Source organism: Lissotriton helveticus, chromosome 5_1 (assembly GCF_964261635.1).
Source record: "Lissotriton helveticus chromosome 5_1, aLisHel1.1, whole genome shotgun sequence".
In the NCBI taxonomy this organism is placed as follows: Eukaryota; Metazoa; Chordata; class Amphibia; order Caudata; family Salamandridae; genus Lissotriton; species Lissotriton helveticus.
Window position 1 is genome coordinate 1,158,879,925 of NC_136065.1, and position 27,872 is coordinate 1,158,907,796.

Consider the following 27,872-nt stretch of genomic DNA (forward strand, 5'->3'; position numbering starts at 1 on the left):
ATTTTGTTTTAGCTTGGGTGAATGCGCAGGAGCGCTTTCTTTAGTTTGTACTTGGCGAAAACGCGCAGGAGCGCCTTCCTCGCTATTACGCAACCGGAGCTGCAGTCATCGGGAGCTCTTCGTTCGGAAGCCTTGGTAAGTCCTCAAGGGGTACCTGTTCCTGTGTGTGTTCGTGGGGTGGTTCCTTTCGGGTCTGCTTCCTTTTCTGATCTTTCTTATTCTGGTTTCCAGTGTCTCCGGGACGCCCCACCAGCTCCACGCCATCCTTCACCCTACACCCTGGCTCCCATCCCTGCGTCCATCTCATCCCTGCTGGGTGTTGTCGTCCACGAGGGTTAGGTGGGTACAGGGACGGGTGCTCTTGTCGTCTCTGCGGAATCGCACCACAAGCAAAGGTGAGTCTTGTGGGGCAAACCCGACATTAAGTTTGAGATGATTCTCTGCCAGCCATGTCTGTGTGTTCCTAAGCGTTGTGTTGAGTAGTTGGATATCTTATGGGGTGTGTATTTTAAGGTAGAGTTTGGTATCGTCTGCGTACATGTGAAATTGGGGTCTGCTGTGGGTTTCTTTAGTATGGGCAATACTTGTCCCACTTTGAGGGAGTCAGGGATGCATCCTTGTTGAAGTGAGCCGTTAATGATTTTGGTCCAGAGCGGGAGAAGCAATGGGATACAGTCCTTTACAGCGTTTGCGGGTAGAGGGTCAGTGAGGTGATTGGAGGGCTTCAGGGTACTGAGAATCTTGCCTATAGTTTCTTCTGTGTAAGTATCGAAGGACGACCATGTAGCCTTGTTTTTTTAGATCAAGGGGGGGTTTTGCTGTGGGGGCTAGAGTATAGGCTTAGATCAGTGAGGAGATCTTTCCTGATGTGATCTGTCTTTAGATTAAAGATAGTAGAGAATTCTTCACAGGTTGGTAGTGTGCTAGTTGTGTTTTGTATAGTCGTTGAGATTCATCCTTGGATTGAGTTTTGATTAACTCGAACAGTTTCTTTTGGCCGGGGCCACCCTCTTTTTCTTAGGTTATTTTGTTTAAAGCGCTGTGCTTTTCACAAGCGCTACTGCCTACTTTTGTCAAAGAGATTGCGCAGTTTTTTTTACTGGTGACGATATTCTACAAAACAGTCTTTAGTCCGACCTCTCATAAACACCTCTTGTATTGAATTCCAGGAGGGTGGTGCAGGGCATTGTTCCATGGCTGTGCCAATACACACGTGTTGTTCCCATGTGACTATTACAGGAACTTACAATACAAGGAGGATGTACAAAAGCGCCTTCATATCACTGCTATAAAATAAAATGGGTGTGGCCTGTGCTGCTCAAGTGGTTGATTGAACACGGATAACTCCTGTCGGTGCAGGAGGTATTGAAGGGAGCAGGCACTATTCTATTATGTATGAAAGTTGTATAATGTAAGATATCATTATAGTGCCAAAGAACGAGTGCTACACAGGTTCCATGCATGTTTGTCTATGTAAATATAGTGCTACTGCTTATTGTTCTATTCTTAAGCCCAGTCTTTAGCACTGCTGCCTTAAAATGCACACCAATTTACCGGTGTGACACTGTCTCACGGTGCGGCATGCTACATGTACACGTGTGTATTGATGTGTTTGTATGTATCTGCATGTGTGTGTATGTATATGCTGGAGATATGTTTTCAGTTATGTTTACTATGACTGCTGACTACAATATAATATATTCTCGAAAGTACTGTGAAATACAATTCAAGGTGCTCTAAAACACATCAAAGCACTGCATAAGTCATAAAAATAAGATATATTCCACCCTATCCTACCCACAAATTACTTTGTGTATCAAGTTGTGTGGTGTGCTGATGATTCTTCAGTATTTTTGCAAATCATTTATTATTTCGAGTGCAAAAAAGTGAGTGGGTAAGTAGATTAATCTGGAATGATAAAGTCCTAATAACATATTCGTCCCCTGCTTTTAGTGGTGTTTATTGGCAAGTGGAATATGTATTCTAATTTAACAGATATGACACACACAGAATATGAGTCGATTGGTCCTTCAAACTACCAAATTAAGGGCGCATTTTTACCATATGTAAATTGTTTTTCTTTCCTTAAAACAACTGGATCCGTTTTTGCACGTTTTAAGTGGGCACATGGTCCAAGTAGGTTGCATGTGCAATTCATATTTAGTGAAATTTGCTGCAGATGCTGTTGAGCAATTTGTGTTGGAAGGTCTTTAAGATTTTTAAAATGCCTTAAAATCCTTTAAACTTTTACTGTTTTGAGCAAACTCTTAAATAACTTGACCTGTATGCATACACATGTCAGAAGGCTGTTCGAAATGCGCTGCTCTGCGAGGCTTCTTGTTGCTACTCTGTGTGGTGTCAACCAGATATGTTGGGTGTACTGATTTATAGATGTCATGGCTCGTGCTACAGCTGGCACTCTGACAGCCTTGCTTGCATGCAGACGGGCAAAGCGTATAGCTCTCTCTAAACACTTATAAGGTCCCAAAGGTGAGACCTATTGGCTATGCCAATGCTTGTTTCCTTTGTTACTGCTTTCTCCTCCTACCCACCATTTCTCCATGTGCTGTCCCCTTCGCTTCCTGCCTTACCCCATCCTTGCTGGTTTTGAATAAGCTTTCACCCTTCCTGTATGCTTTAACATTTTCAAAGCACTATGGTGTATAACGTTAATAAACATACTAAAACCAAATCACAGGTTTGTGTTGCAAACACCCACCAAGGAAAGACAGCCGTACAGGCAGGACAGCAGACAGGGTGCACTGTGCCTCTCTGCCTTCAGTGCATCCCTGCATGCACCTTGGAATGGGTGATTTTTGTAAAGGATTCCACTACCAACATAGTCTTCTGCGCACCAGTTTCAGTACGGAATACTGAGCTAGAGTCGCTATTGTCTGGGTTTGGTGAACATCTGCATTTTTGGCCAAAACGTGGAAAGACTGGTTACACCTTTTCCTAACAGGGCACACCTTCTGCAACCGCAGTTCCGTTGCCTGCACAACAAAGGGACATGTCTATTCAATACAAAAATGTAAACAAAAAAAAACTAAGGGCCATGTCTGAAAAAAATCTCCAGATATGAGAACCGGGGTTAGCACTGCAATTTGTTCCCTGTAATTCTTTTCAAGTGCAAATACTAAACACGTAAAGGTCTTTAATGCAGGGCTTATCAAAGGCAAAAACAACAAGATGAAAAGTGATCATTTTTCCTGGGGCTGAAGAGCACACACTAAGATGTCGCCATCTTTTTCCACGGTTGTCTCTGTGCTTTACCCACACATATGACTGAAGGGATCCACACACAAAACAAAGAGGAGTGTCACTCGACAAGATGTACACTTTCAGACTACCATCCTGCCCAGACGTAACCAGTGCTCCCGGGAACCCCACATCCACCCACACTGTCCAGGGTGCTCTGCAAGGACATGGGGGCTTTTAGGAACCAGGAGCTAGTCCAAAGAAAAAAGAGAAGGGATACAAAGATTTTCCGAATTTAAGTATATTTTAGGTGTTGCTGCACTTATGTGCTTCCCACTGCTGCAACCCTGCTGATGAGCACTTCAATGGAAGTCTGGGTTTCAGAGTACTGGATGCAACAAGGCCCACAATTCAAAAGTGGTCAGAACGCACATGGCCATAGAAGAAACAGGACAGGAGCAAAGTACCTTCCACATCATGTGCATGAGGTACCCTCGCCTCATTTACAGGCCCTTTATTCATGTGGATACGCACAACTCCAGGAGCCAGTGGGTTGTGCAAGTTCAAGATCATATAAAAGGTTTACATATCAATATGGAGTAATTAATTTTATTTCTTTTTACCCATAATATCGAGACACACTCTGAAAATAATCCCCAGCTGGCCACAACAGAGAGGGGGACAAAGGAAAAGAAAACTATTCACTTCTTTTTGCTTATACACAGTTGCCCCAAGCTCCCACAGCTTGTCTTTTTTTAACCCCTTGCATGCTGATGACGGCCCCCAGCCGCCATGCACTACGGCGCTCGTGTGCTGATGACGGCTGGGGGCCGTCATGAACCCGCCCACTCTTTAAAAGTGCCGCACAGGCATAGAATCGTGGCAGCATGCAAGGGGTTAACACCCAAAGATAGATCTGGAGCTTAGCTATTTATTTTTGTACGTCACCGAAAAGGCAAAGCTATCCACACAGTTCGACGCCATCCAACTCAACTCCATACATTTCCAATCCACACAACATAATTCAACATCAAACCGCATAATTCAATAACACAATTACACAACACATCACATACATCTAATCCACACCACAGAATTCCACATCGTACCACAAAATTCAACAGCACACCATCTAATAAAAAGGTACCACATAACACTCCACAACACAAAATTCCAATCAACATAATTACACTCCATAACACACAATCCAACTCTGCATAATTCCAGTAAACCTAATACCACATAATTACTATCCACATAATCCACTGCACACCTTGCCACATAATTCCATAACACAAATCTACTCCACGCCACACAATTCCACACCACACAATTCCACAACTAACAATTTCAATCTAACCCACATAATTCCACTACACACACACTCCATAATACATGGGCAAAAGACAGTCATTTATATGCCAATAGCTCTTACTCAATCAAATGCGAGGCCCATTGCATTCCAATGCGTGTTTAATTAACAATAAATCCACTTGATTTTGGCCAATACGGTCATTAATGCTCTACAACTGCGATTTGGTCCATGCAGCGTAGAAACAAGGTGAGCGATATTCGCTTGATGTCCCCATGTCTCTCTCAACCTCAGCCCCTTCTTTCTCAAGCCATGTTCTCAACTAACCCATTGTCATACTCTTCATTCTCTTTTTTGGTCTTCTTCCAATCTCTACTTCTTAATGAGCAATAGCATCAATAAATGATTTGCATAGGCCATAACATTGCAAACGTTTACACACACGAAGAAGAAAGAATCGAGGAAGTAGCAGTTGTCTGTAAACACCAAGGAGAGGGTCCTGTAAAGAAGACCCATTTGTTTATGCCTGGTCCTGAACATACACCAAATCTGTAGTTTTCCCTCCTCCTCCCAGCCCTATTCGTATGTCACAAGTGGGGCCTAATGGGGAGGCAGTGGATAAACTATTTGATGTCAGATCAGTGCAGTCTGTCCAGGCTCTTGCTCACGCACCTTACTTGGATTCTAGCTTTATCATAATTGCACATGTTCCTATGTGTGCTACAGTGAAAATAACTACCGTCCTTCTTTGTGGCAGAAGGATAAACTGCCATCATGACATCGACAATACAGAGAAAGGTTGGGAACCTCAGTAACTGTCTATTGGTAACTTGTAAGAGGCCTAGGTGGGTTGGGAGCGCCACAAAGATCAGTGTGAACTTGAATGCCCAACTCATTTCTATTCAATAGAAGCTGATAAAAATTAGTACCAACAAGGAGATACTAGGGATCCATGATCCTCCAAGTGCATTCTCGCTTGGATTGGGACTCGGGCAGCTCATGGAGCTAAGCAGTACCTGAGCAGAAATGGAAGAACCCTGATAAAGTATACTAATGGGAAAGGAAACATTTAGACTTCCAAAGATGCTTTAGAAATGCATAGAATGGAAAGAAATGTCTGACAAGAAAGAAAAGTCAGCTTGAATGTATTAAGTAAAGAATGCTTACCTCAGGAGCGTGTGGCACAGGACAAACACTCCGTAAAATAAATCCATGCAATGAAAGTGCCTCAATCTGCCATATACCACACTTCAGTGCTTAATTTGTTAAAAAAATATAAGTGCCAGGGCTCTCGGCAAGAGGCCACCCAGCTTGCCTCTGGTAGCTATGCAAATGATAGTGCCGTGGATGTATGACGGTACAACGCGTACTTTTACAACGCGTACCGTTGCGACGCAGGTTTTACAACGCAAGTCGTTATAACGACTTGCGTTGGGGGGCGCTGGATAGTGAATAGTTTAATTTACTATTCCAACTCCAGTCCCCGTGGATAGTAGGGAAGGTGTTGGATAGTAAATTAAACTATTACCTCTCCTAGAGCGCCCTCCAGCGAAAGTCGTTGTAATGACTTTCGTTGTTAAACCTGCGTCGTAACGGTACTTCGTTGTAAAAGTTCTGTTGTAAAGGACGTTCCCCACCCTTACAACTACTAACCATCACACTGCTACAGGTGTGACTATTAAGACTGTTCGAGGCACCCAAAGCTATAAGATTGACTTGGTAGCAGATATTAATTGTTTCTGAAGTATATTGAATTAAGAAACAACTGTTGTTCTGGCTATCTCTGAATTACACAAAACATGGCCACCATGTGGCAGTTCTCATAAACACCAGTGCCAAAAATTAAGTAGCAGTGCCATGCACCGGAAACCACAGGCTCAAATTAAGCGCGGTCACTCTTCCTCCCCAAAGTCAGTGCACATATTGCAGTTCTCCTCAGACTGCCGGTCTCTGAAACAGCTCAGCGTATTCACTGCAGGCCATATGTCAATGCAGACACAAAGATTTGCTTTGTTCGCCCTAAGTTGGCAGGATATGCCCAGACGTGGGTCCCTTGCTCACTTTGCCACTGGATTCAAGCTAGCCTATTGCTTTGTTCTCATTAAGTTGGCAGGGTATGCTCAGATTTGGGTCCCTTGACCACTTTGCCACTGGATTCAAGCTAGCCTGGCTGATGGAGGGTGTTACCCAGAAACTGGTCCCAGGATGCTGGTTTTCGGTTCAGGGAAGACCTGGCTTAGCAGTTTGGGCTGAACTGTTCCTATGTGGCATAGGGTTAAGACAGATTTGCATATAGCTGGGTCTGAACTGAGGTGAGGTGGGGAAGTGAGCTAAAGAATGATGATGGATTCAACCCAGATCTGTGACTGGGGGTGAGTGTCTGAAACGTTTCAGGGCTCCGTCCATCATCTGTAAGTCTACTGCCGTCGCATGCCTTTCTTTTAACTGCAGAATACTTATTCCCCGTTTCGAAATGGTTTTATATATGCGGTCACTTGCCTTACAGTGAAGTAGTGTTTAGCTGAAGGGGGGACTCTTTGGAAGCTGATTTATTCTTTTTTCCTCTCTTCAGTTTATGTATTTTTGTGGGTTTCATTTTCATTACATCTGTGAGGCACTCCACTTTCTCTGTGGTTCTCCAATCAGCCGAAAGTGCTCCAGCCCGGTTTTGCCGCTGCTTGTGCCATATTAGTGGAGGATGTGTTGTGACATTCTAAGGCCCCGTTTCACTTCCGGTTGGAGTGCGCGCAGTGCTAATGGGGGCAGTCTAGTTCTCCCAGCCTACATACTACTGAAGGACATGCAAAGGTGGGCACGCAGCGGACATCTGTAAGTTTGCTACCGTCGCATGCCTTTCTTTTAATTGAAGAATACTTATTCCCCGTTTCCAAATGGTTTTATATGTGCTGTCACTTGCCTTATAGTGAAGTTGTCTTTAGCTGAAGGAGGGGCTCTTTGGAAGTTGATTTATTCGTTTTTACTCTCCTCAGTTTATGTGTTTTTGTGGGTTTCACTTACTTTATATCTGTGAGGCACTGCACTTTCTCTGTGGTTCTCCAATTCGCCAAAGGTGCCCCCGCACTGGTCTGCCGTGGCTTGTGCCATTTGAGAGGAGGGCGTGTTGCGACATCTTCTCAGGACCAGTTTCACTTCCGGTTGGAGTGCGGGCAGTTTTGGTGGGGGCAGTTTAGTTCTCCCAGCCTACAAACTACTTAAGGATATGCAAAGGCGGGCGCGCAGAGGACACGCCGACGGTCGCCCAAAGGCAAGCCCGTCTGCGCCCGTCGGGAGCCAGGACCCCTGGTTGTTCCTCTGGGGATATAGTGTGCTACTCTTCAGAAGAAATCGTCGTTTTTAGGATAATAGCAGACAAAGACTGCCTCCACTCCATCGTAGTGGGTACAGGAATGAATGGATGTGGGTAATGCAATTTCTTTTTTACTGCAGTCACTGAGGAAGGAAAGGGGTCTTGGAGCCCGCCAACAACTCCCTACTTTGCCTGTCATTAAACTGCAGGTCGCTAGGTAAACACAGCCATGAAATTCGTGATCTATTTACGGATCAAAACTTTTATTCATGAGTGCCTCCTTATGCCACCCGTTACCCAAATTTTGTAATCCTAGGGGACTTGAATTTACATTTGGGTAACAAAGAAAATCAAAAAAAATTTGAGCCGACAATGGCACTACAGGCCTTAGGTCTAGAACAGTTAGTCCACACTTCTACGCACATCAGGGGCCACATATTAGATAATATCTTTTCTAATAGTATTCAGGTGGAAGCTTTGCCACCTGTGCTTATAGTATGGTCCGATCATTTGATTCTCACTTTCAAGGTTAAGAATCCTAGGAAGGTCTCTAGCAAAAAGAGACAGGGATCAGAGACTACATTTACTCGGAAACGGTCTTTACGTACCCCAGATTCTTTTACGGACAAACTGGCTTTGAGCGCACCAGATTTAACAGCCGCCACACAGATAGTATACAAACTTGGATTGGATTAAGGAGGCAGTGGACTCCTTAACATCTCAGAAACCCTGCAGGAGTGAAAGCTTAAATCCTTCAGCGGAATGGTTCTCAGAGGAATTAGCATTGCTTAAAAAAAAGAGTTTAAACATCTTGAACGTTGTTGGAGGGTGAACTATCAGACTGGGGACAAGATTAAATATCTAGAAGCACTTACATTTTATCACAAACAAATTAGGAGAATGTGCAGGGACTTTTATACTAATAACATTGAATCTGCAAAAAATACCTCAAAAAATATTTTAAGTATAGTGAAACAACTCACTTCCTTGGAGCGCGTTACAACAGTACTGCCAGCATCAGCAGACTACTGTGACAAAGTAGCACGTTTCTTCATGGAAAACCATGAAACCAGTAGGAATTAGATGTGTGTGCCACCTAAGAATGAAAAACAATGTGTGAGGGAAGCTTTATTTTTCATCCACCAGTGGAAAGAGAAGTACTCCAACTTATGTCAGTAGTCAAATCAGGTTCCCCCATGGATATTATCCCTCCAATTATGCTATTAAAAGGGAGGGAAGCTATTGCACCGGTGCTTACAAACCTGCTGAATCTGTCTTTCAGCTCGGGTCAGGTTCCAAACAACTGGAAACATGCAATGGTGGTGCCGTTATTAAAGAAACCATCTTTGGACCTTGCACTTCCAGAAAATCTGAGACCAGTATCATTGCTCCTATTCTTTGCGAAAATTGCAGAGGAATTTTTAAACACTCAATTGACTAAATTCATGGAAGCATACCAGGTGCTTCATGAAACCCAATCTGGCTTTAGGGGGCGCTACATAGCACTGAATCAGCCTTACTCCTGGCTTCTGAGGCACTAAAAATAGCAGCTGATGAGGGAAGTGCGGCTTTTGATATGGCCTCACGCTGCCTTATTCTGGAACGTCATTTGGATGCTGGTATCAGAGGTGGTACATGGGAATGGATCAAACACTTCCTACAGAATATATCCTTCCAGGTTCTACAACGCCCCTTCAAGTTCGAGATACCCCCTGTGTCCCAAGGCGTATCACAGGGCTCTGCTCTCAGCCCAACATTTTTCAATGTGTATATGCGCCCACTTGCAGATATTGTACTGAAACATGGGATAAAACTGGTGTCATATGCTGATGACACCCAGCTGATTATTACATTGGAGCAAAAGGATATAGAGGCGGTGCCTGAATTTAAAGCTTGCTTAAGTGACCTAGCAAATTGGATGGAGCTCAGCTGCCTGCAATTAAATGCAGGCAAAACCTATATCTTGGTAATTGGTAAACAGCCTTCCATCTGGTCACAAAGGTGGTGGCCAGAACAACTAGGACCAACCCCGACCCCATAACCAAAGATTAAAAATGTGGGAGTCTGGTTTGACAACACCTTATCTTTCACAGAACAGATATCAACCAGGCACGTGTTTTGGCCTTCTAAGAATGCTACGAAATTTTTTTGATATTCTTCCTCCAGATGCCAAAAAAACATTATGCAGGCCCTGGTTACATCTCATCTAGATTACTGCAACATCCTCTATTGAGGGGTAACAAAAAGCAATTTCAATATGCTGCAGAAAATTCTAAATGCAGCAGCCCGGATGATATTGAACATCATGAGGCGTACCCCTGTGGGAACGGCCCTAAGGGAGCTACACTGGCTACCAGTGCAGGCCAGAGTTACTTTTAAGGCTCTGTGTTTCTGCCATAGGATTCTCAATGAGAGAGCGCCTCGACATCTTCGCCCATTACTTACCCTTTACAGACCTACTCAGAGTCTTAGGTCGGCGGGCAAGGCTAAGTTGGTAGTGCCAAAAATCCAAAAGACATGTTTGGGAGGTGGGTCTTTTGGCTTTTTATCAGCCAAAGCATACAATAAACTGCATTTGGAGCTGAGGATGCAGCCTTCTGAAATGATGTTTCGGAGAAAATTTAAGACTTGGTTCTTTCAGTCATCCCAAGGGGGACTGGTGTTAATTTCGTTTTTCTTCTCATATAGGTCTTTTTGCTAGGACTAGGGGTGGGTGGATAGGGTTCGGCTGTTTAAAGACTGGGATGTCTTAGCGTGGGGACACTCCGTTGGAGTAACCAAGTCCTCTGTAAGCTTTAATCTAATCTCCTTGTGTCTGCTTTGTTCGCCCTAAGTGGGCAGGGTATGCCCAGACGTGGGTCCCTTGCTCACTTTGCCACTAGATTCAGGCTAGCCTAGCTGATGAAGGGTATTACCCAGAAACCGGTCCCAGGATGCTTGTTTCTGCTTCAGGGAGAACCTGGCTTAGCAGTTCGGGCTGGACTGTTCCCATGAGGCACACGGTCAAGACTGATTTGCATATAGCTGGGTCTCAACTGAGATGGCAAAATGAGCTAAAAAATGATGATGGATTCAACCAAGATCTGTGACTGGGGGTGAGTGTTTGAAAAGTTTTAGCGCTCCGTCCTTCATCTGCTTTATACCGCAATGCTGACCAGTGTCTGCCAAAAACAATCATCAACCTCCCCAACATTCAACATACGATTTAGCAGACTAAAATTCTAATTGGAACTGGGACCACTCAATAAAGGAGTTCTATATCAAAGATAAGTTTAAAAGATTATAGAATTCTTAATGTGAACAATAAAGAAAAATGTATAGATTGGCATTAAAACTCAGATACAGAACACCACTGATTACAAAACAGAGATAGAGAGCCAATTCACAGATGGTGTCAGCTGCACGAAACTAGCCTCTGACCCCACCAAGGAACTTACTAGACTCATCAAAGATTCAAATGATGTGGGTCTTGAAGAGGGTTATCTTACAGAACTAGAGTACGATTTTCTTAATAAGAAACAACCCAGAATGCCTACCATGTACACCCTACATAAGATTCACAAGAACCCTACACACCCCCGGGACGCCCAATTGTATCAGGATGCAGCTCTATTTTAGAACCATTATGTAAAATATGTGTATTTTCTTCTAAAGCCCTGTGCTAAAACCATTATGAGCTACCTTAAAGAGACCATGGAAACCATTTGACTGGTTGACAAATTGGCATTCAATCCCATTAAACAGCTAATGCTCAGTGTGGACATTGTGTTTCTCTACACAAGTATACCCCAAAGATCTGCCTTGGAAATTGTAAGGTCTGTCTTAAATAACAGACCCCAACCGGTCAAAGTCCCTATTGACTTTATCCTGACGCTGCTAGAAATCGCCATTTTTTTTTTCATGGTAATTTCTTTCTGCAAACCAAAGGTGTTGTAATGGGCGCAGGCTATGCACCTGTTCCAGCCATATAATTTAGATAACTTTGAGAACAACCCATATTATAACAATATAGTCCTTTGGAAATGCTATATTGATGATGTAAGCTAATCTGGACTGGTAGTGAGGGAAAACTCAGGGCTTTTCATGATTGGCTTTATGAAAAATCACAATATGTAAAATTCAAGATCCAATACAGTTCCACAAACATTGACTTTCTTGACATCACTATCAGAGCTGACAAAAGCCAACTGTACACAACCCCTTTCAGAAAGAGTAGTGAAAGGAACACCTTATTATGCTATACCAGTCACCACCCCACAAACCTGGGGGACAATCTGCCATATGGGCAATTCCTGAGGCTATACAGGAATTGCTCAAAAAAAGATTTTCAAAAATCTGAGGACTTACACAAAAGATTAGCAGAACGGGGCTACCCCAAGGGCTTACTGAGAAGGAGACATAACAGGGCATGGCACAACTCAAGAGAAACACTCTTAGATCCCATACTTCAGGTGAATAAAACTATGGACAGAATGATCTTAGTCACTGCTTTCTGCACAAGTACAATGACATAAGGCGGATTGTAAATAATTACTGGAGACTGATATCTGATGATATTGACATGAGGGAACCACCTACGCATTCGTTTAGAAAATTTAAAAGTGTCTGAGATCACGTAGTCTGCTCCTGCCCCGAAACTCTCCCTCAACCTTCTTTATGTTCCCTGTGGAACTTGCCGCAGATCATTGGGCATTTCAGATGTGGAAACTGCAAGGTGTGTGGCTTAATAATAGAGACAAAAAGTTTTAGTCACCAAGAACAGAGGATGCAGCTAAAAGATCATACCAATTACAATAGCACCAATGTGATTTACGCTATTCTGTGCCCTTGTGGTTTACTCTACATTAGTCAGGCTGGACAGACGATAAAAACCCGAAAACTGCAACAGTGCAGCAGTGTACTTCGTAAAGTCCAGGGGGCTCCTTTGGTTGAACACTTTCACACACAAACACACCTAGTGGAGAGTATGACATGGCTAGTCCTTGAGAAGTTGGCTTTAGGCCCAAGGGTCGGTAACCTAGTGGATATTCTGAATCTGTGAGAGTGCAAATGGATGCACATGTTGGGCACAGTAAATAAAGCACAGTAAATAAAGGGCTGAATGAACAGGAGGAAACTAATAGACCACTATCCATGTTTAACACAGGATGAGCATGTCTCATCCCCCACTGTATCCACCAGATTAAATTACAACACGTCCTGTTTTGACCAACTAGATAGTTGTCAGATACCGGGTACGTTCTTCTCCTTTTTTTCCGGTACACTCATCCTTGCCTCACACTGTGCCGGGATTTGAGTGGGGGGTTATTTTCTACATGGACATCTTTCTGTATGAATATGAAATCATGTGCATCTGTGATGCCCGCATGATGCACAGCCATGTACACGCAATGGGTATAAAACCATAACTTTGGCCTCTTAGAAACCATGGGATACAGTATGACAGACATGCGATCCACACATTTTTCTGTATGAACACTCTTTGCCAATCGTTTGACATTGTTTTATGTACTGGGTTTAAGCAAACCTGATAGACGCAGGACTAGTGGGACTACTGTTATTTAACCTAATCAGTTTCTAAGATATCATGCAACTTACTGTTAGACTGCATAGAAACTGGGACGTCACTTTTTAATACATCAGTTAAAGTGTGTGTACGTTTTGAAGCAACGTGGCAAACCCTGTATGTTTTATTGACTTTGTCCAGTCACTGCCAGGTCACAAGAACACTGTGTGACAGTGTACTTTTAATTCACAAGAGGCTCTCCTTCCTTTTTATGAATACCTCATGGTAATACTTTTTATGGACATATGCTAAGTCCTCACTAGTCGATTGCCGCATTTGAGTTATTTTATTTCATTGAAGACCTCCTTTTACCGCAGAAAGGTTGCTATCACACGCTCCCTTCCCAGACGTCATCTGACGCCAGGGAGTGACAGCAGCTAACGACTGTGCAGACAACGTACAAGTCAGTGAGTGGACGCTGACCGTATCGGCTTCTATTTGTGGATCCCCTCTCCAGGACTCCTTCAGTCATACAAGATGCGCTCAGAGAGGGTTCCCGAATATAGGTAGGTGTGGCCTTCTTAGATAGCTTGATTTTGGTATTACGATTCCTCCATGTAGGAAGTAACCCAAACTCCGCCCATCTTTGTTAATTACAGATCCGATGGATTCTGCATAATTCGTGTTTAAGCACCAAGTGATATTTAAATAGATTGTTCCAGGCCCCTAAGATGCTTTTGGGGGTGAGTACCTTTAGTACATATTGACCCACTGAATTAGCCAGTTTTTGATGATTCTGATCAATAGGGATTTATTTACAGTACATATACATGCATGATCCTTTTAGGACCCTCAGATAGTTCGTTTGTGGAGCTTCACGGCCCTAGTTTCGATCCTGATCCGACCAAGGTGTAAAGAAATAAAACCCTTAGGCGAGTCCACCCTACACGTCATGACCTACATCCTTTCCGGTCTTCTCGCCTTATAATTTCAATGTAATGATGATGTGTCAATTATTTCCAGCACATCCAAAGATTGGTTCCGTTTGGACCAATAAAGAATTACTTGCTGATCTTCCAGCCCCCAGGAGCCACTTGGTCCTAGGCACACGGCTCACCACCAATTCCCTATGGGTGGTATTTAGGTGAGTTAGACCACCTTCATGTTGGTACCCTATGTGTACACTCTAACGACCTGGGAACTGATTAGATCCCCCTTCCTCCATTTCTTCACAGATTGCTCTCCATTCTGTCCTGATGAGGACCCAGTTATAAGTAAAAATCATCCTGCTCTCCATTTCGGGTCGAAACGTCGATATCTATACCCATATCAACCTGTACTGGAGATACTATCCACGTCTTAACTATTTTAAAAAGTAAGGGGTGTATCTTAAGACTGTGAATGTTCGTATTACAAGGGCATTGCAGTCAAACTCGCATTCATTTGTTCATATTTGTTGTATATTGGCACTCAACTCTCAACCCTTCTTGATCTCTTCACAAGCACTTTTCTAATCACCTTCCTTGTAAAATATCTGCATTAATGCATTGGTTATTAAAATGTATGAAAAAAATTGATGATTTCTTTCACATTTTTGAGTGTGTGTTAATAATCTTTGGGTACTAGAGAAAAATATTCCCGTCGGGAACAATTGTGCTTTGTACCATTTCATACCCAGATCCTATGGCTAATTGGGTTCCCCAATAGTTTTGTAATGGTAGATGAACACAACATAGGAAATTAAGAAAAATTGCTAATCTAAGCAGCTATATTTCTCTAGATTCTAAGTGTCAGACTCATGAAGAGTACTGACAGCATTTTAAGGGAGAAGGCAAAAGTCTCACTTAATCAGACAGAGTCTCTGGAGGAAAATGACAAGTTGTTCTAGCATCTTAAAAACTTAGGGATTTTATACACACTTTTTGATTATACAATTAACAAATCTGCAAATTATGCATGTGCACGGCATGGTCATGGGTAGGTAGGTAGCATTGGCAAATCAAACTCTCAATAATTAAAACTCTTAGAAATCTTCACTTTACCTCCAAAACAACTACAGTCCAGAGAGGTTCAATACAATATGAAATATTTCTCTAACAAAAGCTCATAGAATTATGTTTTTCTACAGGCCTAAAATGGAACTTCCAGAGGAAATCCTTCACAATGATACACAGTGTACACAGTGTCAAATCACTCTCTGCCACAGGAGGGCTGTTTTTTCCCGGACTGCGGTGACAGCAGGCATATCAAGGTGCGCGTCCTCACACTGCTCACATCTCAAAGTTACGGCATGACGTCATGCAAGGTGAGCTTTGTAGGGGAAAGGGGGTTTCACTTCTATTTTTGAATCCAATGAGCAGCAACATTGTTGTGGTGTCACCAGGGCTTTAAGTGGAAGCTTTTTCTATATTATATGCACACCATGCTTATTTATCGTATGCAACTAACAACAATTGACAAAGCCAATAGTCCTGACTTGTTGTAGGTATGATGTCACTTGTTGTATCATATATCTGGATACAATGACAGAAACAGCTAAATACAAGTTGGGCAGCACACTGTGCTAAGCACAGACTTTTAGCTTACGTGATTTAAGCCACGCCCTTATTTACACTGGCCACGCCCCTTTGAGAGACCCCACAATTTTTTTCATCCCACTTAAAGCCCTGGGCACAACACCAGAAATGTCATCCATTCTATTAATTGCCTTGAACAAAAATGTTGCATAACCATACTATATTATTGCTCATACGTCTAATCGATATAATTAAACCACACTATGTTATTACTCACACTTCTAGTCAATAGAACTTAGTTGTTTCAAGCCCATCTTCATTAGTCATTGGTTATGAGTCCGATGCCTCATTAAAATCCCTAATTCGCACAGGTAATAATAGGTCAACCAAAATTTGCACACGAGAACAAAAATCAAATAGTATTTTCTAGCATCTCCATCACTAGCATTGCCCTAATTGACCGTCATTTCCTACATCCATGCCAATACACCCGATTCAGGTGGGAAGCTCTCAATTTTTAAACCAAAAATGACTTTATTTTAGCTTTCTTTCGCCTGAAATTGCCCCTGCTTCAATGCAAGTCAACGGGGGAAATGCATTCCCCATTATTTTTTAAATATCCTACTTTCCGGATCTGAAATGTTGGTATGTATGTTCAAGTGGGAAAATGGTCGCTTTTAGCTTAATGGAATCAAGAAATGCTAGACACCAACGACTGCAATGCCCATCTCTTCCAATCCAAACCGACTAATGCCAACAATCACGAGCAGATCAGGCCATCGCGGTCAGCACTTCGCGTGATTCTCAAAGTAAAAGCAGCCGATACACCACCGCTCTCTGCCATTAACTGCAATATCCGTCACATCCCAGTAGTACTAACAAAGCACAACCATCTAAATTCAGCAGGAAAGTTTTCAGAATTGTAACAACCTTATATGTGACTCCGCTTCGATGCAAGTCTCTGATAAGGTGGCCGCCTAAGTCCGTGATCGAAAATCCACCCTAAGACCCGTTGTGACATATGTCAGTATGTTAGTACTTCCGGTTTGCAAGACAGCCAATCCCACGACTGAACAGGTTCTAAAAGCAATATGTAGATGTAGGACTAGTTGTATGTAACGAAAGCTAGGATTGGCGCTCTAGCGGTTTCTCAGCCAATCCGCGTGCGCTCCACAAATTCCGAAGTTCTAATTGGCTGTGGAGCGCGCACTTGCCCTTGGAGCCGTCCTACAGCGGTTTATCCAAGTCGAGTCAGTTGTAAAACTTGACAATAAAACTTGTGACAGGAGGTGGCAGGCCATCTCGGACAGTACAGACCCTCCTGCTGCCACCCAAGTTTCTAAATGGCAGGAGGGTGGGTTGTGTGGAGTAGTTTAAAGCAAGGCTGACTTAGGGATATTCGGACCTCGATCGACTGACAGCTAGTCCTAAACTGGCCGGGCAGCAGGTTTCTGCTTGAATGTTCCTAGATTGAGACCGATGCTCACTAATGCATGCTTAGCAACATGCTTTGGTATGTTTATCACCATTTAATAAAACTAATTTATTTTGGACCACTGGATTGAGTCGCACTGTGGCCACATGACTGCTACCTAGCCCGATGTTCAAACTGGTAAACTCAGAGGAAAAACCCATGGAAGCAGTTTACTTCTGCATGGCATCCGTGCACCTGACGGGTATCAATGTTGCTGACGTTCATAAGTTTGTCTCCAAATGTGACTTGCATAGATTATTCGCCCTTTATGTTCGTTGCAGTACGTTTAATTTTATTATGATTAATAGTCAGACATTTTGATGATATCTGAAGCACACCTTTGTCTAAAAATGATATAGCACGAGTGATTTATATTTCAATATGTTTTCAGATTTCGAATAGAAAATGATGTAAGTGATGATAGTAATTTAATAATGTCTCGACAAATGAAACACAATAGTTTGCGACCTTTAATTGTGACTGCTTCGGAATTGTGACTTTTAGTGCAATAGACTCTTATGAAGAGCATATAATGAACAGGTGTGAGCGCCCGTCGCTTAGCAGTAGATTGTGTTAGTGAGAGATAGGGAAGGGAACATACTTTGACTAGTCAGTCAGTCAAAATATCTTTATTCGATTTAGTTAAAAATCATACAAAGGGTTTGGGGGCGTGGCCAAGATGGCGGCTTGACTGGACGTGTCTCGAGAGGCTCCCCGGCCCTAAGCCCCATTACCACGTAATTTCCAGCTATCACCCCCCGTGCCTCAGCCCAAATCCAAGCTCGACCCTCTCTACTGCCTTGGAGAGCTGCCGCTCGGACTCCTCTGGGCGTTTGACCGCCGGTGGCCCCGCATTCCCGGTCGCCGGGGAGGACGGCGTGTTGGCGACGGGGGTCTGAGCCCTTCCACAGCGCGGCTACACCGCGAAGGCTGCATTCACCACGCCGGAGCGCCGTGGCATAAACCACCGGACTGCAGCGAGGCGTGCCCAGCGGCCTCGGGAGCTCCCCGGGGGACGCGGTGCGTCCCGAACCCCCTGGACACAGAGCGCCACGCAGACGGACCCCTGGCAACTCTAAGCCCCGGCGTGGGCCTACCAGGAGGCCGGACTGGCCCGACTCCGGCGGCCCCACAGCGCCCACATCCCGCGCACATCCACCCTGCTCTGCCGAGGGACCGCCGACCGGAGACTTGGGCACCAACGGACACCGACAACCCGCGGCTTCTGCTGTAGCTGGGCCCGGTGCACCGGCGAAGAAGGTTAGAGCCCTTCCGCCGCGCGCCGGCTTCCCGGTGGCTGCGGGAGTAGACGGGCCTGCCAGCCCTGCGGTCGGCCGCCCGAGCACGGACGCCCAGAACACTACACGGCGGACCACCTGGGGACCGGAGATCTCAACCCTCCCGGGCGGCCTCATCAGCAGCGGACCGCCGACCTCGGGCCCCGGCGTGGGCCTCCAGGCGCATACCCGCGCCCTCACCTGGCGGGCCTACGGACCCTTGACCCGTGGGGTGCGCCGGCCTCCGGTCCTGCGCACTTTCGCCGGCCATCCCCCACCTCATCAGTGGCCCCTGGGGGGGGGCGCGCCGGGATCGGTGGCTTTGCTCCGCAGGTGCCTCGTGTGCCCCAACGGGAGCCCTCTGGACACTCTGGGCCCGGGCGGTGGCACAGACTCACCCCACAGCGCCATTCACCAGGCGGGGAGCCGTTCACCCGCCCCCACACCTCACCGGAGTCTCCCCCGCACCCCTGCTCGCCAGCGGAGAGTCACCACCTGAGCTGAGGCCTGCTCTTCCGGCCCCTCCGGGTACTGCGACCCCGCCGGACACCTCCTGCCACTCTACGCCCCGGCGTGGGCCTGCTCGGGGGTCGGAGGGATCTCCAACCGCCACCCCACCCACAGCGGACGTCTCACTGGGCGGCGTCGGCCCGCCACCGGAGGAGCCCCGGAGCCCCCCCATCCCCTGATTTCCCGGCGGAGGGATACGCTGACGACGCGAGGAGCCACACAGCAGTACACCCCCGCATTGGAAGCGACCCCTTGGACGGGGGGCATCAGGTGAGCGGCGCCCTGCGACCTGGACTACCGCTTGCTTCCCCCCCCTGGGTCCCCGCACTCTAGGCTGGTGTCCCTCGACAGCTGAGGTCGGTGTCACAGCCCGACTGGACATTACCCTGGGCCCCCGCTGACCGGAGCCGTCGGTCCGGGCTTCCTCCCTGCTGACCGCTGTCCACCGGTTCCCCGCTTGGTCCAGAAGTGGACACCTCCGCGACCTTCGGTTGCTCCAGGGGCACTGCTCTTCAACCTGGCGCCTAAGCACTCTTCCTAGATCCACGTTGCTCTTCCTCACTCAGGCATAACCTTGCCCAACGAGGCGCAGTGGCCCCAACCTGACTGGCCTGGTCGCCTCTACCCCCACCACCTCACCGGCCACGACGCGCCCTGAGCGCCACCCTTGCGGCGCCACACGAGAGACTTTTCCTCTGGCCGCCCCCGCGGCACCCCGCGGAGCCTCTTCTTGGGTCGCCGCTCCTCGCCTCTCCAAGGGTCCCGGCGCCAGCTCTGGTTCGTCCACTACCCTTCACGGTTCATTTCCTTGCTGGGCGATCACTCGACGACCTCCGACGACGCCCGCCAGCTGGCCCACCACCCTGCTCTGGACACAATGACGCACTCTAGTCGCAAAGGGAACTGGAACGTGGTGGAACTTATGCATAAAGCAGCGTCGAAAGGTGACAAGACCCAACCACAGCCGTCCCCGAAACCCCCCGCGAGCCCTCAGCCACAGGATGAAGACTCCGCTCCGATTACAAAAGCCTTCCTGGCCTCCCTCTTCAACACACTGCGTGAAGATTTCCAAACTCTAAAACAGGACATGGCCGGGGAACAGCGCGAACTCCGTCACGACATTGACGGCCTAGGTGAGCGGGTTGCCTCTTTGGAGGAGGCTGATCGGTCCCGCAGTGAAGAGGTGGAGAGACTTCAGCAGGAAATCCTGCGACTTCAGGATCAACAGGTGGACTTACAGTCGCACTCTGAGGACTTGGAGAACCGCTCCAGGCGGAATAACATAAGGGTCAGGGGTGTCCCGTTGAACGCTGAAAAGGACAGTGTGACCACCTACCTGCAGGACCTATTCAGGCACATCCTAGGGGAGTCGGACGACTTCGACATCCGAATCGACAGGGCGCACAGGGTGGGCATGGCACGCAGGGCGCCAGCACCACCTCCGGACATCCTAGCATTCCTGCCGGACTTCCCCCTGAAGGAACGCATCCTTAGAGAGGCCAGGAAAGCGCAGCCCATCAAATTCCGCGATGACCCTGTGGCCCTTTTTCAGGATCTCTCTAATATCACCCTCCTGAAGCGCAAATCCTTCAGACCTGCGACGAACTTCCTGAGAGAGGCCGGGATACCCTACTCCTGGGGCCACCCGTTCCTTCTGGTCTTCAAGTGGAATGGATCCCTTCACCAGCTTAGATCACTCCGCGACACCTGCTCCCTACTTGGGATCGACATGCCGGTCAGCTCAACCTCCAGGGACGCCTCTCCGTCCCGGTCGCAAGGAGACCCACCTCGCCCTGCAACTGACGGCTGGCAGACGGTCCGCAGGAGGAGGACGCCGAGAACCATCCCAAAGCCAGACCCGATCACGGCCGCCCAGGAACGAGAGGCTGCAATTCAGGAAGTGGCAGATAACACAGCACCCGACCTGTAGGATACTGCCCTTGTGAACCTTGCTTAGCTTGGGGGTGTTCTCTCATTCGCACATGGCTTAACTGGGGTCTGGGCCGGGGAGCCGCCAATTGGGCTGCAACCACGGTACCCCTTTCTTTGACATTCTACGGACCTGTGCCCTGCACGACTAGGCCCGAGACTTTTCCTGGTTTCTGTTGGGGGGAATGTTCTGGGAGGGGGTGGGGAAGTTGGGGATGGGGGGCTCTGCATTTGAGGGGAGTTGGGGAGGTCCACTCTGTTGGGGTTAGGGTGGCCACGGGGGCGAGGGAACTGTTGGGGGGGACCAGTACGCCATGGGGGGTGGGGACCAGTACGCCATGGGATCTTTACACACACCAGAGTTTGCCCACGTTCTCCACCGCTGCGCAGCGTCTTGCAAAACTGAACCCGTTCGCCCCTGTGTGCCCCAGTGATGGCTGACACGCTCAAAATCCTGTCTCTTAACGTCAAGGGACTCAATAACCCGATTAAGCACAGGGCTATCGTCTCCTACCTGGAGAACTCTGAGGCCGACGTCTGCCTTCTGCAAGAAACCCACCTCTTGGCTAAGGATTGGCACCGGTTACGCTCCCGCGCTTTCCCACAACAACTCTTCTCCTCTCTCACGTCCAAAAAGGCTGGGGTGGCTCTGCTCATATCACGGCGCTTCAAAGGCAAGGTAGGGGCTAAAATAGGGGAAATCAAGGGGCGCCTTCTAGCCCACGCCTTCCAGATAGGCAACACCACCTACGCGATAGGCTCCATCTATTCCCCCAATACGGGTCAGGAATCCTTCTTGCTTTCCGCAATCTCAGAAACGCTTCAAGCACCTCACACATACATGATACTTGGGGGGGACCTTAACCTCGTCATGGATACAGTCAGGGATAGATCGGGGCACCGTTACGGAGACACAGGGGCGATCTCGCAGAAAGGCACTACTTGGCTGCATGATAGGGACATCTCGGACCTTTGGAGGCACGCACACCCACTTACGACGCAGTACACATTCTACTCACACGTACACCACACCTACGCACGCATAGACCACTTCATGGGCTCATCGACCCTCATTCCCCACATCGCCACAGTGTCAATTGTTCCGGCTGCCCTCTCCGACCATCAAGCTGTGGAGCTGACGCTTAACGTGCCCCGCACGCCACGCACTCCGGGGTCGTGGAGGCTTAACGAAACCCTCTTACAAAAACCGGCGGTCACCCGCCAACTTCATAAATGCATCTCAGACTACCTGGCTACCAATGACACCCCTGATGTGTCGATGTCGTCCTTATGGGGGGCTTTGAAAGCTGTCGTTAGAGGGGAGCTGATAGCGATATCAGCTGCAGACGCCAAACTTCGCAAAGAAAAGAGGAGCGACCTTTCCGACAAAGTCGCGGAGTTGGAGAGAGTTCACAGCCGCACTGGCGCCCCGAGAATTTGGCGCCAACTCAAAGCCGCCCGAGCTCAGTTGGCTAGCCTCGATACCGACAGAGCAGAATTTGCTGCTCTTCGCCTCCGCCACACGTACTACGTGGGGGGCAACCGCACTGGCCGGCTCCTGGCCAGCGCCTTGAAAGCCAAACTCCAACGCTCCAAAATCACGACGCTGCTAGACGACGCCGGCGATGCAGTTACTGAGGACGCACAGATTGCCTCGACCTTTCGCTCCTACTATGCCTCTCTGTATAGCGCAGATAAGGCATTATCGACAGCCATTGACGCTTACTTGCAATCGGCCAACATTACGCCGTTATGTTCAGCGAGCGTGGAAACCCTTGATAGCCCCATTCGTCCCGACGAGGTCCTCGCTGCCATTGCACGCCTCCGTCCGCTTAAATCCCCGGGCCCTGACGGCTTCTCATCGGGCTTTTATAAGTCCTTCGGCCATGTCTTGGCGCCTATTCTCGCCAGGCTCTTTAATTCCTTTGAAGGGCCAAGCTCCATCCCGCCCGATATGCTTGCAGCCGACATTGTGGTCTTGCCTAAACCGGGCAAACCCCCTACACACTGCTCCGCTTTCCGCCCCATCTCCTTACTCAATCTCGATCTGAAGCTGTTTACGGGGGTATTGGCGGCTCGCCTGGGCCCCTGCCTCCCGGGCATCCTCGAACCGGACCAATCGGGCTTTGTCCCGAACCGCCAGTGCAGTGACAATACCAAACGACTCCTGCACCTCGTGGACAAAGCTCATTTTCAGGTTTCCGACTCTGCCCTGTTAGCCATCGATGCAGAGAAGGCTTTCGACCGTGTCGACTGGACCTACATGCAGGCTGTGCTGCAACGCTACCGCCTGGGCGACCGATTCCAGGCCTGGATCGCGAGCTGCTACCACCGTCCCTTGGCGCGTGTCCGGCTGGGTGGCCTCAAGTCCGACCCCTTCGAGATACAGAGGGGAACCCGCCAGGGTTGTCCCCTCTCACCACTCCTATTTGCTCTATACGTGGAGCCCTTGGCACAGAAGATCCGCGATAACCCCCACATTTTAGGTATGTCTTTCGGCGGCGAACCCCACACGGTGGGACTATACGCAGACGACATTATCGCCGCATTGGACCGTCCATCTAGCTCCATACCAGCGCTCTTGACGGAGCTGGAACAATTCGGCGCGGTGTCGGGTTTCAAGGTCAACCAGGGGAAATCCCTGATATTGCCCCTTGGCAGCCATGCTCTTTCCAACAGCCCGCCAGCCGCCTTCGGTTGCCAACTGCGGTCCACCACTCGACTGCCTTACCTGGGGATTACCCTGACCTCCTCCACGGTCTCGACGGTTACCCACAACTACTCTACCTTATCATCCCAGATCCGGGCTGACCTCGCGCGTTGGTCAAAACAACCCCTCTCCTTACTTGGGAGGATCGCAGCGGTAAAGATGTCGGTCCTACCCAAAATACTATACATCTTTCAGACCCTCCCGGTGTCGCCGCCAATGGGAATGCTAGCTGACCTCCAACATGATCTTCACCAATTTGTGTGGGAGAGGAAACGCGCCAGGCTACATCGACGAGTGGCACACAGGACCGTGGACGAGGGCGGCCTCGGGATCCCAAACTTGCTGCAGTACTTCCAGGCCTCGCAAATTCGATATCTAGTGGAGTGGTATCGGCCCGAATCAGAGAAGAGATGGCTCTTCCAGGACAGGGCCATGGCACAGACCTCCCTGTGGAAGATACCGTTTCTTGCTCGCCGACACAGGCCACGTTATCTCATCCGTTCCCCTATTACTCGGACCACTATGGCGACCTGGGACATGGTGGCGGTCAAAAGGGGCCTCACGACCTTCCCGTCCCCACTTACTCCACTCTTTGACAACCCCGCATTCCCACCCGGCACGGATACTCGAGCTTTCTTGCAATGGCGTGACACACCGTGCCGATCAGCTGGGCACTTCTTTGATACGGAGGGGTTCCTCTCTCTCGCCGACATCTCGCGAGACTATGGAGTGGATAATCCCCACATGTATCAATATTTCCAAATCCGCCACTGGCTCTTGAGCCCGGACGTTGCCCCCCTGGTGGGCCGGCAAATGACGCCGTTCGAACGCTGGCTAGTGTCCAAAGACTCAGATAAACATCTTATCTCAGACCTCTATCGGATGCTCTCCCCTGCTGCTGACACTGCTAAAACCGCTGGGCAGCGGCGATGGGAAACGGAATTTGGAAGACCTCTTTCCACGATAGAATGGAACCACATATATTACAGGGCCGCCCACACTACCTGCAACACCAAAGCCAGGGAATCGGCGATAAAATTGGCTATCTACTGGCACCTTACCCCAGCGAGACTCAATCAAGGCAACCCGACCCGTAGCGCATTGTGTTGGAGAGGATGTGGCAGCCGGGAACACTGACTCACCTCCTATGGGACTGTCCCGCCTTGCAAGAGTACTGGAAGGTCGTCCTGGACGATATTGACTCCACGTTCGACACTGAGATCCCACGTTTCCCAGCATATACACTCCTAGGCCTTCCCAATGCACTTACATTCCCCCTAAGATCAGCTAGCGGCAAACAGATGGGCATCGCCATGCAGGCGGCATCGCAACACATCCTGTCGCTGTGGGGCTCTACTATCCCACCCACCCACACGGGCTGGCTACACAAGCTGTGATTCACATTGGGCATGGAACGGATCCAGGCAACACTAACACATACTACTGACGCATTCCGCACCACTTGGCAGCCGCTCCTGATGTTACTCTCCAGGGAATTCCTCGAAATCACCTGCCCGAAGTACCTTCGTATCCTACGACTTACAGACTGCATGATGGACCGAACGCAAACAGAGGCACCTTGATATATTTAGACTACTTATACCTCACAAGACTTCTATGGAAGACTGGCGTACTGGTGGGGTGGGGGGGGTGTTGAATTGGGGTGTTAGGGGGGGAGGCGGGTTCTTAAGGCTGGCTTGTTTACCTGTCGCCCCAATTGGGGGCGTCTTTCGACTTCCGGGCACTGCCTTTACATTTGAGCATGCTCGTCCTGCTCACCTAACGCTTATTAAGAGAAGACGTGTCTGTCTGTCTCGCTTGCCTAAATTGCCTGTTGATTGTCCTTCGCAATGCCATGCCTTTTCTTTTTCTCCTTGTTCTAAAACTCAATAAACATACTTTGAAATTAAAAATCATACAAAGAGATAAAAACATTTCATACAATTTAAAATATATACAGTACACACTATTTACAAAATATTTAAAATGACAAACCAATCAGAGCGTACGTAGGCATAGTAAAAGAAGGAAGACAATTTGTAATTCATTCAATGTGACACTAGGATCTCGCATCTTAATTAGCACAGTTTTTAAGAGGGGCTATTGGTCTGATGTATATGTTTTTTAGTTCTGGCTGCCGCCACCAGGAAGTTAGACATACAAAAGGTAATACGTATGTCAGTCAGTAGTTGTAGATAAAGCAAGGCTGGTCTCACTTGTGTGAAACCGGCCTCCTTTAAAACTGGTAACAAATATTTTTTTCTTGGCTCTAAATAAAACCCACAAAACATAACGAAGTGCATAGTATCTTGGGTGGAGAAGTGATCACAGCTACAAGGGGGGGCTAGTTCAGGTTTTTCCCAGGATTTAAAATTGCCCAAATAAAAATGTAACAAATTAAACCTGAACTTAATTAAAAGGAACCTGTGAAATGGAATCGTGACAAAACCAAGATAAGGTGCTAGTGCAAATGAGTTTGTAAGTAAATAGTGTCTCCTCACTGCTGGTTTTGTTAATTCTTTTTCCTCCCGACGAGCTCTTGCCCTCCCTAAGAATTGCTTTTTAACAGTATCAATGTCCTGGATCTTGATATCCTGAGGGGAAGTAAAGAGCTCTGGGCGTCCCAGATCTGAAAACGCCTTCATCAGGTAGGCCAACCAGGGGATCCTTTTAAAGTGATCTAAAGACAATACATCGGCCATGATCTTATGGTTGAGTGGCAGATCTTCATTAAGCCAAGTCTTCAACCAAAAGATCAATGGTGCCATGTTCAGCCCATCAGTGAGGAAGTCTAAGCCCACCTCCATATGTATGGAGTAAGTCGGTGTGGACTGGGGGACAGACAGGAGAGTGCGTATAAATCTGTTCTCCGCTTTCTGAATTGGTTCAAGATTTGCATAACCCCAAAGGGGTGAACCATATGAGGCCAAGGCGACTGATTTACTTTTATAAATTTTCAGGAGCGCTTCCATGGGCCTAGCGCCTAGTCTGCCCGCAAAACCCATAATGGCTGCCAATGATCTGATCACCGCCAGCCTCTTTGCCCTCACCTGGGGCCCCCAAGATCCTTTCTGATCGAAGAGAACCCCAAGGTAGGGGAAAGTAGCGACTCTGGAGACAACCTCGCCCTTGCATACGAAAGTTTTTGTTTTCCTCTTGCTGCTTTGTCGTCCCACAACCATAGTGTGGGATTTATTTGTATTTATTTTTAGGTCTAACTGGTCCATAAATGTACCAAAAGCATCCAGTAGGCGTTGAAGGGCGACTCTAGTGCGGGCGATCAGCACGGCGTCGTCCGCATACAGGAGCGCAGGAATCTTAGCTCCTCCTGCATGCGGAGCGCCACCCTCAACCTCCTCCAGATGGGCCCCCAGTCCGTTGATATAGATAGTAAAAAGCAAGGGAGCTAATATGCAGCCCTGCCTAACCCCCCGCATGGACTTAAATTGAGACGTGCACCTTCCTTCATTGGTAACCCGTACCGCAGCAAAGAGCTCTTGGTGTAGAGACGCCATGAATGTAACCAGTGCCTCATCAATCCCCATCTTTAACAGGATCATCCATAACTTAGACCTGTTCACCAAGTCGAAGGCCGAGGAGAGGTCCATGAATGCTAGAAACAAGGACCCCTCCTTGGCCACCGTATATTTTGAGATCAACAGGTGTAAGTTAGAGCACTGCTCGATTGTCCCTTTCTTCTCTCTAAACCCGTACTGGATCTCAGCCAGCCCACCACAACTCTCTACATTATCCCTCAGTTTGGTCAAAAGGACTCTGCCTAAGATCTTAACTGCAGAGTCCAGGAGGGATATGGGCCTATAGCACCCAGGATCATCCCGCTGGCCCTTTTTAAAGATGGGGACAATAGTAGAGATGGCCCAAGAGGAGGGTGTGGGATTGCCGTTAGCGGCAGAGAAGACATTGGCCAATACCCCCGCCCATAGCTTAGGAGAGTGTATGAAAAAATCAGCCGGCACCCCATCCGGGCCCGGTGCCTTATGTTTGGTTGTGGCCAGAATGGCTTTCTCCACCTCTGAGCTGAGAAAGTAGATGGGGGTGGCATCCGAAGTCACTAAAGGACCAACTTGACCTTCCAGATCGTTATCCCCATACACTTTTTTAAAATGTTCCAA

At 47.8% G+C, this 27,872-nt stretch overlaps 1 protein-coding gene across 2 annotated transcripts in view; it reads right to left on the reverse strand.

Annotated features, from left to right (window-relative positions):
* ZDHHC6 (zDHHC palmitoyltransferase 6) overlaps positions 1 to 16,910 on the reverse strand; it is a 99,758-nt gene extending 82,848 nt beyond the window's left edge. For both annotated transcript variants that reach the window (XM_078643782.1, XM_078643781.1), the window contains exon 1: positions 16,770 to 16,910. The gene's annotated coding sequence lies outside the window, so the exon portion shown is untranslated. The remainder of the gene's footprint in view (positions 1 to 16,769) is intronic.
* Between the last annotated feature and the right edge of the window lie 10,962 nt (positions 16,911 to 27,872).